The sequence below is a fragment of the Dromaius novaehollandiae genome, chromosome 9 (genome assembly GCF_036370855.1).
Source record: "Dromaius novaehollandiae isolate bDroNov1 chromosome 9, bDroNov1.hap1, whole genome shotgun sequence".
NCBI classification, from domain to species: domain Eukaryota; kingdom Metazoa; phylum Chordata; class Aves; order Casuariiformes; family Dromaiidae; genus Dromaius; species Dromaius novaehollandiae.
Genome location: NC_088106.1, coordinates 23,154,904 through 23,166,554, shown reverse-complemented (window position 1 = coordinate 23,166,554; position 11,651 = coordinate 23,154,904). Strand labels below are relative to the sequence as shown.

The following is an 11,651-nucleotide window of genomic DNA, read 5'->3' as shown; positions in this document are numbered from 1 at the left end:
GGAGGCAGGGAAGAGCCTGGCTGGCAAAGGCGCTGCAGAGGAGTGGGCTGCATGGTCGCGGTAGTGACGGGCTGTGTGGTAACGCGTGTGCCCGAAATAAGGGTAGGCGAAACCTGCTCTGGTCTCCCTGTTGTTTCCAGGTTGTGAGCACTTGGACTGCAGAAACTTAGCGTATGAGCTGTGTGGATGGATGTGTTCGTGTATGTGTGTCACGTACAGAGGGATTATCACAGGAATAGCCAAGACTTATTTTTCAGTAATAAAGCTGTCTTTCTCATGAAATCCTTTTAAAATGTCTTGAGTCTAACATTCTCAGGGCTGGCATAGCACTATTTCACAGGAGTGACCTTTGGGAAATTGGTTAATTCTTTTAAAACTGGTTGCATTTTTAAAACCAAGCTTTAACAGTATAAACAACTAAATGACTTCATCCTTGCAACTGATGCCAGCAGCAAGTATTTTGTGTTATATAGTATTTATTTAAAATCATTAGCAATATTGTATTTGTATGTGTATTTTTGTACTTTCTGATTCTATTTAAGGAGAGGAAAACTCAAATTCCTAATGTTTAGCAGTGACAATTATGAAGGATTTGATGTAACAAATATAACATTTAATGGTGCAGTGTATGCTGTAAAAAGCATTTATGCCTCTATGTGAACATAAAACCCTAACAGTGATCACATGAATGTAAATCAAAAGTAAAGCAAAGCCATGCATGGTGGGTAATGGGTAGATACAACTCAGACTAGTAGCTTTTGATAAAGCAATACAGATAAAGTATCATCTGAGATAATGAGAGATACATATTCTTTTGAAATAATCAGAAATACATATTATGTTAACTGATACCTCCATTGCTTTGTGCAAAGGCAGTGAAAATGGATTTATTTGATACTGTTGAAATGGAATTGGTTTGTACAGCTGGAATGCATAGATGGTGTAGCTCAGTGACAGCCGAGCAGTGTGCCACACAAGTCAGTGTGTGTGTGTGTGCATGTACATTATGGGTTGAATCTCTAACCTCAGTCCTCTAGCGATATCACAAGATATGGGGCTATCTAGTGCTTAATCAAAGAAATCAAGTGTCTGCTCTGTGCCATTATATATGCAAAGCTGGTGATCCTAGGGCTGTCAGTGTAATGCCATGGTGTTGAGCAAAGCAGTGTAGGATGCCTGTGAGAATTGAGTCTGGAGGATTTGGAAGTCCGGTGTAAAATGCATCCATTATTTTTTGCAGATGTAATTCTATTCATTAGCAGTAAGGAGAAAATTAGAAATGTTAAGTTCTGACATGATTTCAGAAGGAATTTCCATCTTTAGATTTTTATTCTCTTCTTTCAGTAAACTTAGCTGGAAATGCTTAGAAGAAGATTAGGCATGGTTAACTCCTAATTATTGTGTTTATATACTAGCAAATACTGTTCTGCTCTGATCTGCAGATCGAATTCATATGTCATATGCCTCTTGAAGAATTAAACATTCTCATAAAAATGATGCTAGTAGCCTGAACTTCTCTGCAGACCACCTTTGATTTGAATAGAGTCACATTTAGGAATTGTTTGGCTCATTATGTCTGTAACTTGGATATTTATCTTAAGAAAAAGCATGACACAAGGAAGACGTGTTTGGAGTCACTGATGTAGTCCTCTAATCAGATGAGATGTTGCACTCCACTTTATGTGCTTGTTTGCCTGAGGTGTATGTTTCTTCAAACCCACAAACTATTCTGCTTCTTAAAATGTGTCAGCTAAAAAGCATTATGCCCCAGTTGTGAGAAGTCTGGCAAGCAGTGCTTGAAGTGAATTGAGACTCTAATTCTTCCCACCATGTATAGATAGCAAGGAGCTTTGACAGTGAGTGACTTCATTTTTTACTAGAGTTTGAGAGTCTTTCATAAATATGAAAGTTCTATAATTAATTCTAAATTAATAATAATAATTCATGATAAAGTGGAAAAAGGAAATAAATGCAGAAATTATGATGCAAGTATTTTTTTCAGGAGGTGTCAGCAAGTATCTGAAATAAAGTTAGTGCAGGCATTCAGAAATTCTCTCTCTATAGGTGATACATGCGTACAAAGCTGCTGTTTGTTCTTCTCTTTGAAAGAGCTGAAGATTTATCTTGAGGAATCCTTGATTGACTGGGAAAACTTCCAAAATGTTTTGCAAGGTATATTTGAATTCTCTGACTACATCCAATTCTGAAAGCTTTGGGAATTATGAATCTACATGCAAAATGAGCTCTTAGTAACAATCATAGTGAGTTAAGAAATACAGAAGAACTCAGCCATTCTTAATATCTAGTTGAGATGAAAATTAAAAAAAATATTGATGGGGAGAGGCAGTAAGATAGCTTAAATTCAAGAATTTTGAAATGTTTTCATATCTTGCTTCCAAGTTTGAATTTTCTCTTTTTGGCTTGATGAAACAGTGATATGTAGCAGAAATGGGTAGACTGGGCTTATTGCCTAAGCTCACACCTCTTATATAATCTATAATGCATTTCCACAGAGCAACTCGAGATTTGGTATAATGCATCAAAGGGAATGAAGGGCAGCTATGGATCCCCATCCCTTTCGGTAACTGAGGTAAGAGCACAGAACCTAGAAGTCCTTTGAAGGTGCAGGCAGATGAAAGAGATTTAAAGTAAAATATTTGGATTTATTTTGGCACCTGCATGTCTGAATTTAACTTAACTGTAGTAGTGTTTAGAATTTGAAAACTGGTAACAAGATAGAGGAAAAAAACCCAAATTGTTGTGAGGAATGTCAGAAAGAATTCAACCATTTTATATTTTGTTTGGTAGCAGTAAAGGACACAAACCTATTAAAAAAAATGTTTTGCTAGTTCTGCTGCACATAGAAAAACACTGTGCTGGGCTGTCAGTTGTTTTATTCTGTTACCAATGTTCAGCTGTCTGCTGTGTGTAAAAGGCAGTGAGGGTGATTTTGCATGTTTTTCTAATATTTGTGAATATTCTTTTATACGTTTTCTCTTCTTCTTTTTCTTTAATTCCAAAACCACTCCACCTTCCAGCAAAAACTAGACCAAAATATTTCTCCTGAAGTGGGAAAGCTTTCAGAAGTTACTAATGAACAAATAGCAAAGAAAGATGAAGGAATGAAGGAATAAGGAGAGATTTAGATTACAGATTCACTAATGCTCTTTTCAATAGAATTTGCATTCCATTCATGCTACACCTATTAGCTCATTTGGGAAATAAACTATTTTACAAATAAAATAACATTGTATTGGAACACTGTCTTCTACAGCTATGTCTGTAAAGCGCTGTGTGCTAAAGCACTCCTGATCTTTTACAACCGAAGTACTTATGTCAAACGAAGTAAACAGGTGACCAGTTGACTGTATACAGCTAATAGTACAATTAACAGTAACCAATTCGTTGTGCTGTAAAAGCTATGCATTTCATTTCAGTATATGCTGCCTGAGGTTTTAAAACCTAAACACATGATAAATATGTATTTCCTGCAAGGATAGTTAAAATTTCACTGCTCTAAAATCTTGGGACCTTCAGGGCTAGAAACAAATCCTCTGATACCTGGGAATATTTAATTACTAGAGGAAAAAATCTCCCATTTCTAGTTCTGCAGGGTGCCATGATATCAGTTCTTAACCTCTGTGCTCAATCTTGTTGGCCCAGCATTTTGGGGAGGCCCAGTGTAATTTGGGGAGGGAAATGTTGTAACAGGATATTGGTGAGGAGAAGGAGGAGGAAACCTGTCTTTGTTAGATGACAAAATAAATGTAAGCTTCCTACAGCTCTTGGACATTTGCTATGTTCAAAATGCTCCTGGCAGAAACAGATTAATAGATAGAATACAAAGTCAAAGGTGCCTGGTAAACACAATTCATTACATGCTTCTGCGTTTTATTGTGGGGATAGCACATCCATGTTTAACTTTTAAGAGAGAACTGGGATCACGTGATGCAGGGAGCTGGCTGCACCAGCATCTTAAAGGGTATTTCTGCTGTGAGGCCCTGCTGGCCCCCAGGGGAAGGACAGTGCTGTACCCCTGACTGCTGGCTCATATCCTGCCCATGTCCCCACGCGGGGGTCTGTGGGGTGCCATGGTTGGCTTGCCTGGGTCGCTGCGGTGGTCCCCAAAGGAGTCGGAGTAGGAAAAAGAGCCTCCGACTCAAGTGTGCAGCCTGTTCAGTGCTCCTGTAGTACTGCAGTTTTAGCCCTTTCTGCTTTTGCACTTATGCTTGCTTCTCTTTCCAGGATCGTGCCAGTTTTCAGATGTCCTTTGGTATTCACATTGGTGCGCTTTCAAAGCTTTGTTTCATTTCTTGTTATCTTCCTTTTAGACTAAGGTTAATTGGTGATTTTTTAGTAGTTTAGCCATTGAAATAAAATGTTGGATTGAAATTCAGCTTAAAAAATTAAATGATAAAACATACCACCGAATTAAACAAAATATTTCATGTCTGATCCAACAAAACATTTCCTTCAACATTACTTTTGCTATTTGCTTTGGTGAAAATAAACACAAAACAAAATCCCAAATAGTTCTAGTAACACAAGATTTTTTTTATATATACTTGTGGCTTAGCCAGCAAGCCCCAAAGTTGATCCATCACCAACCTTCTGTTTACGGTCTGATGCCAGGGCTCAGTCCCTTTAAAAAGCGTAATTTAAAAGAAAGACAACCATATCCATGAAGAACAAATAGACTATCTCATCCATGAAGGGTGATTATGATTCTTCAACTTGCTTTAAAAAAATAAGACAGATCATTGACACACACTCCGACCTGCAGCCCTTTGGAGTTATGGATCTTTCATAAGCAGCAAAGGAGCTTAGCACTCACCCTTCATGGGTGAAGTATCCTATTCAGATTCAGGAACAGGTAGCAAACAATTATAAATGGATTTAAAGAGATGCCAAGATTATTGTCTGGAAGCATTAATTATTACAAACTGTTTTTAGTTTGTCCCTTCCCCTAGCCTTGTGTTTCATATTACAGGATCTAGCAGTGGCACCTTGCTGGTTTAATATTGAATAGAACCCAAGAATCATTAACAAGGCTACAGAAATAACATTAACTTTTCAAAAAAAGAAAAAAAAAAAACCAAAAAACCCCCCAACCCCCCAGAAGACTAAATCCTTCCCTAGAGAACAACTGTAGACAAGTTACTGCAGTACATTTCAGCTGCTCTGCAGTAACTAACCACGATCGCAATTTGCAGGACTGCAGTCAATGCAGGGTAGCTTAGAGCAGGCTGCCTGTGACTGAAGGAGAAATAACATAATTTATGGCCTCTGACTTGCCATGAGTTACAGTGCTCCAATGGCACTACAGTGCTTCACTGTAGCTTGATTATGTGCCATAGTAATGGTGATGGACGGATGACGAGACGAAGGACGTGCACCTCACTCTGCAGCAGATCATGAAAACAGAGCATCACATCTGTCATGCCCCATCACACCCCAGACAGCAACAGTGTCCTATCCAAGCTCCATTTCCCTGGAAACTCCTACTGCGGAGACAAGTCTTCTTGAGCAAGATTTTTTCTCTACAAACGTGATCTAGAAAATACAGCCTAGATTCACCTGAATTAACTTTAGGCTCTTAACTGAACCCTACTCACAGTCACTGAAATGGTCTGCTTTCTCAGCTGATTAGGATCCTAACCGAGGTGTCTCTGTTAGCTGTCCATGATCACAAGGAGTGAATCTCATCTATGAAATTTGTCATCTTAAGTTCAAATTCAAAGGAAGATGGCCTGAAAGCAGAAATTTTAGCTAAGGATATTTAACATTAAAATTGGACCTGCGTGGAGTGGACTAGAGTCAACTTGTCACCTTTCTCAACTGCTCACATAAGAGAACATCATTACTAGGGCACACGGTAAAATAGCCTTAGGCTTCTTTAGGCTACATTTTTGCAGTAGTGCTGGGTAAGCAAGAAAACAGATGGAGGTGAGTGAATGGTAGCTGTGTGAGGCACCCAATCATAATGTACTTACTGCCTCAAGAAAAAGCAAAGGACAAGAGTCAGGGTCTGAAAAAGAAATCGCCAGGAAATAAAATGGTGACAAAGATGCTTCTGTCAGGACACCCAAAGACAACCTGAAATAGCACTATCCCTACTTTTCCTAATTTGCAGATAATATATTCTGCAAATTTCATTCTGCTATACATTAGTAGTAAAAAATGCTGTTTTTCCTGCTCTGTTCCCTGTTCCCCACCATGAGGAGAATTAAAATTGCTAACATGAGGGTAAGAGGAAGAAAGGTGAGGAGCTGTTGGTTGACTCTTTAACCCTGTCTGAAAACCCCACCGTGCAGAACGGTCATTCTGGCAGAAACCACAAATCAGTTTCTGACAACTCTGAGTGGATAATAACTTTGCAGAAGCAGGTTCACTCTCTAAATACCTAATTGGACTAGCTGTGAAGTAAAACCATTTGTTTCAGCAGTACAATACCACCACTACAGAAGAACACGTTGACTACTTCTGAAGCTTGTAGGACGTGAAGTTTGCCGGGCTCTCAGCACGGAAGGAAGCCTGAGGGACCTCTTACAGCAACTGTCAACTTGAAGCTTTAAAAGAGCAGCTGGCAGTCCATGAGCTTCTTATGGCAGTTTTACTTGGTATTTCAAAGGTAGGCTTTTGTGTATTAAAAAGCTTTTGGCCTACTTTACAAGGTAACTCTTTATAATACATCCTGTTGAAGCATTAATATATCTTTTGTGTGACTTGTGCTTACATCTGTGTGCCTTTACCCACATATTTGTATTTATATTTATATATGCCTATGTGCATATTTGCCAATATATGTAAACATACACGTGTTTTTTTATGTATATAGGTGCATCGATATAGATTTATTTCATTTTTCTTTTCGATTCATTTCCTTCTCTGTTTTCTGCACCATGAAGTAGACCACCTACATATGTGTTTGAAATGACTTTCAGTCAGCCAGCACTGTATTACTGAGGTGGTAAAAGTACACTACTTATTAACAGGTTTAAGCAACTGTCTTTGTTATGCTCCTGGGCCTAATTCTTGGCTATAGCAAATTGCCAATACTCTGCTAGAATTCTTTAGATCAACTTTCCTGAAGCATTTTACATGCTCTGAGGGTTTGGTCCAAAAGACTTGTAGCTATTAACATGGACTAAAATATACAAAAATTCACAGGGCATGTCTGATAACTGAAACAATAAAAAGTTTTTCTAGGCCTTTTCCCCTAATTTTTTAAGACATTACTGTGTGAACCTCTTAAAGCAGGCTTCTGGCATGTGCCTCTTACCTATGGTGCAGATGAATGCTAAGAAATCATGAAAATCAGGTGAGCCTCTTACAGCTAACACTTTAGGGGTCACAATCACGGTATGGGCAACAGGAAACACTAGCTCAGTCATGGTAGTAGGGGAATTCAGTGTTTGATTTTCTGTTTAAAACAGTGGTGAATCCAGCAGGACTCTTTTACCGTGAGTGAGGAGAGAGCAAATAAATTAAACTTCATTTCTCTTAGGAATGGCTGTAAGCTTTTTCATATTCAGTGAGCTTCAGCCAAAGGTGGCACTAGGAGATCATAAGAAGCAGCAGTTTTTTAAAATATGCCACTGTGTTCTGTGTAACTCTCCCTGGAGTTGCCTTCCACTCCCTGACTCCTCTCCTTCCACAATTTTTTCAGTTGGTGTTTTCTGAAAATGGGTAAGTCTTGTCAATTTGAAGCAAGCTAGAGGTACAGCATAGGAATGGGAATGGGAAAGAAAAGCTAATGTTAATGTCTTTTTACAGTTTTGCACTTAATCCTAAAGGGATACCTACTTGCTACATGTCTATCTGTGCAGGATGGTGTTAATCTTGGGTAAAGATCTATCTGAATATAGTTCCAGAAGTCCACCAGGCATGACATATGTTGAGAAAGCAGTAATTTCTCCTCCTCTGCACTCTATCTGCCAAGCTCAAAATCCTTCTAGTCCTCTTGTTGTTCAGCTCCACTAATTGATGTTTTCAGTATATTGGGGAGACTTCAGAAAACACTTGCTTCATTTTCACTTCGATGGGCTTTGGCAAGTGCCCACAGCTTGTGTCTTTGAAAAATTCGCTCACCTCCCTTACGCCCAGCTTTGGGGTCTCTTGCCATTGCTACCAGAAAGCAAAACGCTATCACCTCTTAGGCCACTGCCACCCATCAGTTGGGATTCCATCCTGGAGAACAGGGTTCATGCTGCTGCTGAAAACATGTTTGGGAGTTGCCAGACTGCTAATTGTGTAAAATACCTGGAAACTGCAGGTGATGCAGCAGTCTACTTAAATAGAGTGTCTTTCCCATGGGATTGTAAGAAAGTCACTTACTGTCTCTCTGCTTCCGTTCCCTGTCTGAGAGAATAAATCTTCCTCCTTCGTGAGCTATTAAGGCAATAAATCAGTTCCTTTACATGTCGCAGATCTGGGTGACATAAGTATCTAGATATTCTACTGAGTCTGCCCCATATCTTATAGGTTTGACCTGTTCTCCTGTTATTCGGGGTCTGCTGCTGTCTGCTCAGAAAAGCTTTCAGAGTGGCATGGTTGTGAGCAGAAGTCCCAAACTGTTTCAGATCAGCTTCACCCTGTTTATCTCTGGGAACATTCGGCCTTCTCAGATTCCTAAGTTTTGATCTTATTTTCAACACAGGTTTGGTTGTTCTGAATCAAGTCATCGCTGCTAATTTTCAGAACTGTTTAATAGCTGAAGGTAACAACTGTGTTACGCAAATCAATTGGACTTGGACACCTTGGGGCTGTTGAAAAACTTACTGAAGTAATATTTGTGTCTTTGGGTAAGTAAACTTGATCCTTAATATCTTTGCCTCAGGCTCCCTAAAACTAAAAGAGAGGTAATTTTATTTACCTATCTACAAGATTGTTGAAAAAAACACGACTGAATAATATGTATGAAGTACCACTAATTTTAATCCATATGAAATGTGTTTTGTGGACCGGCACCAGGTTAAAACTGATGAGCAAATTAGGGTTAATCAAGAACTGTGTCATATCTTATTGAACAATATAAAACCACCTTCCCATATGTCCCCGTCTTCCAGTGCTCTCCCTCCCCTTTTGCTTTTACTTGTGTCTTTGAGAGTAACGTAACAGGTAAGATGAACGCTGCTTGCGTCAGAGTGCAGCAGCCTGCTATATGCTAGGTACCAGCAGAGACATGAGAGCACATGTCTAGTACTGGCTTAGTTTCCAGTCTTCAGCTTTGCCCACTGCTTCTCGGAGTGGCATTTTGTTGTGTAACTAACTCCAACATGTGCAAAAATGCTGTGGCGTCGTTAACTTTTTAAAAAGGACAAGAGAACATGTTCTCCACCCTCACTGGTACCTGTGCTGCCTGCTTCTGCTTGGGACACACCTTTGTTCCTTACAGCGCTTGTTTCTGTCAAGAATTTTTAGGCACAAAATAGTGTGTTTGAAATTGTGACTGCATCTATTTACAAATATATGAGATACTGTTCTCTGCACGCAGTACGTGTTCTAGAGCTGCTTCTGCATTGCCAAGTTCCTCCTGAGATGAGGCAGTGTGCCACCTCAGTGTGTGTGACGGCAGAGGAGTTTCTCATGAACTGGGTAAGAGAAGAGACTTCACTGTGGGAAAAAAAAGCCAACCCTCTAAACAAGAGTGGCAGAGGATGGAAAATTTGGGTTTTGTATAGGCTTCTCCTCCTTCTCTCCTTCCCTTCCTCCCTCCCCCACCCCGGCCCTGTATTTGTTTAAAGAATTTGTATGGTATGTGTGAACTATACAAGTAAAGCCCTCCCCCCCGCCATGTGCTAATGACACAATTTAAATCACTGCCATGTGCCATGTGTTCTGAGAAAGCCTTTTCTGTTTACCAGATTGCAGGAAATACAAGCTAGTAATGTTAAGGGTCTGATACAAACTGGCAAAAGCAAAGAAGGTACTCAAAGCTGATCTTGTACTTTTATCCCCACTGCAATACAAGTTTTTTGTCTTTGCTGTCTCAGAGAGTGGAGAGATTGAATGTCAAAAATGCTTGTCAGTGGGTATTGGTAAATTAGCAAGGTTTCAGGTATCATAGGCTTTTCTTAAGGAAATACTATTTTTAAAGAGAACTAAAGAGATCATTTTCTGATATAAATGGGGGTGGGGCTTCCCTAGCTGGCTTGTCTGGTTTCCTGGGTCTCTGCAATGTAAGGTCTCAAACTGTAGCTTGGGTTTCAGAGCGCATACTTAATGCCAACTACCAGCTAAGCCTCTTGCTGTCAGGGACAGGAAGGAAACATTGCAGACCTGGCATCTGCTCTTGATTTGCTACTGACTCCTCTGCCTTTCTGTGACGGCAACCAGGGCCAGTCGGGAGAGCCTTGACTCTTGCCCTTCCCTGGGTTTGGCAGCAGAGCTGTATTTTCCCCACTGTGCAAAGGTCCTCAGCTTCTTGCAAATGAAAGCGCTGGAAAAGGTCTCTACGAGCAAAGTAGTGAGGACCACTGTCACATGCTCTCTGTTTAGGGCTGATCATTTGTACAACTTTTGCACTAGTATAAAACGATCCTGTAGTCATCAGTGCACTGAAGCAAATGAGAGAGGTGCAGTTTTGGTGTTGGAGAACAGAGCTGAGCTGAGCTCCGAGAGGAAGCGTGTAAATCTCTGAGCTTCAGACGGGAAGTGTGTGAGGAAGCCAGGCTTATGTAGTGGGACCAAGCCATGCAAAATGCAGATACTGCATGCCAGTGTGTTTTCTGTCTCCCCTTATTATCCCATTTGAGCAGGTGTTGGAGACAGCAATCCCATCTCTTCTTGTGTTCTTCAAAAAATGAGTAAAACCAGATAGAATTTTCTGAGGATGCATGTGGCTCTGCAGTCAGCAGGGAGATGAAATTAAAGCTCAACATCCTTGTGGTTCTCCCTGTAAACTCCATTTTCTGGAAGGACAGGTTATTCATCCCTCACATTTTTTAGGCTACCAGATATTTAAAGAGAACACACATACCTCTGGATACCTTCCACTCTTTTTGTGCCATTCTGATTCTTTTTGATATAGTGGGATAAGACAGACTTTTTCAGTTCCTTTTATGAGCTGTTGCAGAGTCGGACTTGCAGTGATCTTCTGATCCAAAGCCCTATGAAATCAATTAAATGAAGCTTTCTTATACCTCAGTGGTCTTTGGTCAAGGCCCCAAGTTAGCAAAGGACAGGGCTTCTAGAAGAGAAGTCACCAGCCTAAAGGAGCTACAGTCTAGATTTAGAATGTATTTAAATGGCACTTTAAAGAAGAAGTTCCTCCTTTCAAACCACTCTTTAAAATAATTGTGCTTCTTCAGTAGGAAAGCTCTGCTGACATAAGACAGATTGTGTGTTTGTAATGATACAAGGGCTTTGTTGGATAATGGCTGTCACTTTTACATCCTGAGTTTTTTGGAACTCTTCCATTCCATAGTGCAAAGATAAAGGTGGAAAGGAAGAAGTTCTGGGAAGAATGGAAGGCAATGATAAAGCTAGGAGGCAGTTACTGATAATCAGAGATGGTCAGATTGTCAGAGCTGCTCCTTTTGTTTTCTAGTCTACAAATGAAATTGTAATTTTTACATGTCTGCCATTCGAAATTGTCAATGTTGTTCACAATGTACCGTCACATTTTTTAGCTACTGTTGCCTTGAACT

The 11,651-nt window shown here is 40.0% G+C and overlaps 1 long non-coding RNA gene across 1 annotated transcript in view; it reads left to right on the top strand.

Annotated features, from left to right (window-relative positions):
* The first annotated feature begins 2,070 nt into the window (after positions 1 to 2,070).
* LOC135329176 (uncharacterized) overlaps positions 2,071 to 11,651 on the top strand; it is a 55,471-nt gene continuing 45,890 nt past the window's right edge. Inside the window, exons 1-5 of the long non-coding RNA XR_010390517.1 lie at positions 2,071 to 2,172; positions 2,514 to 2,590; positions 6,446 to 6,631; positions 8,660 to 8,804; positions 9,497 to 9,597. This is a non-coding gene — a long non-coding RNA (uncharacterized LOC135329176). The remainder of the gene's footprint in view (positions 2,173 to 2,513; positions 2,591 to 6,445; positions 6,632 to 8,659; positions 8,805 to 9,496; positions 9,598 to 11,651) is intronic.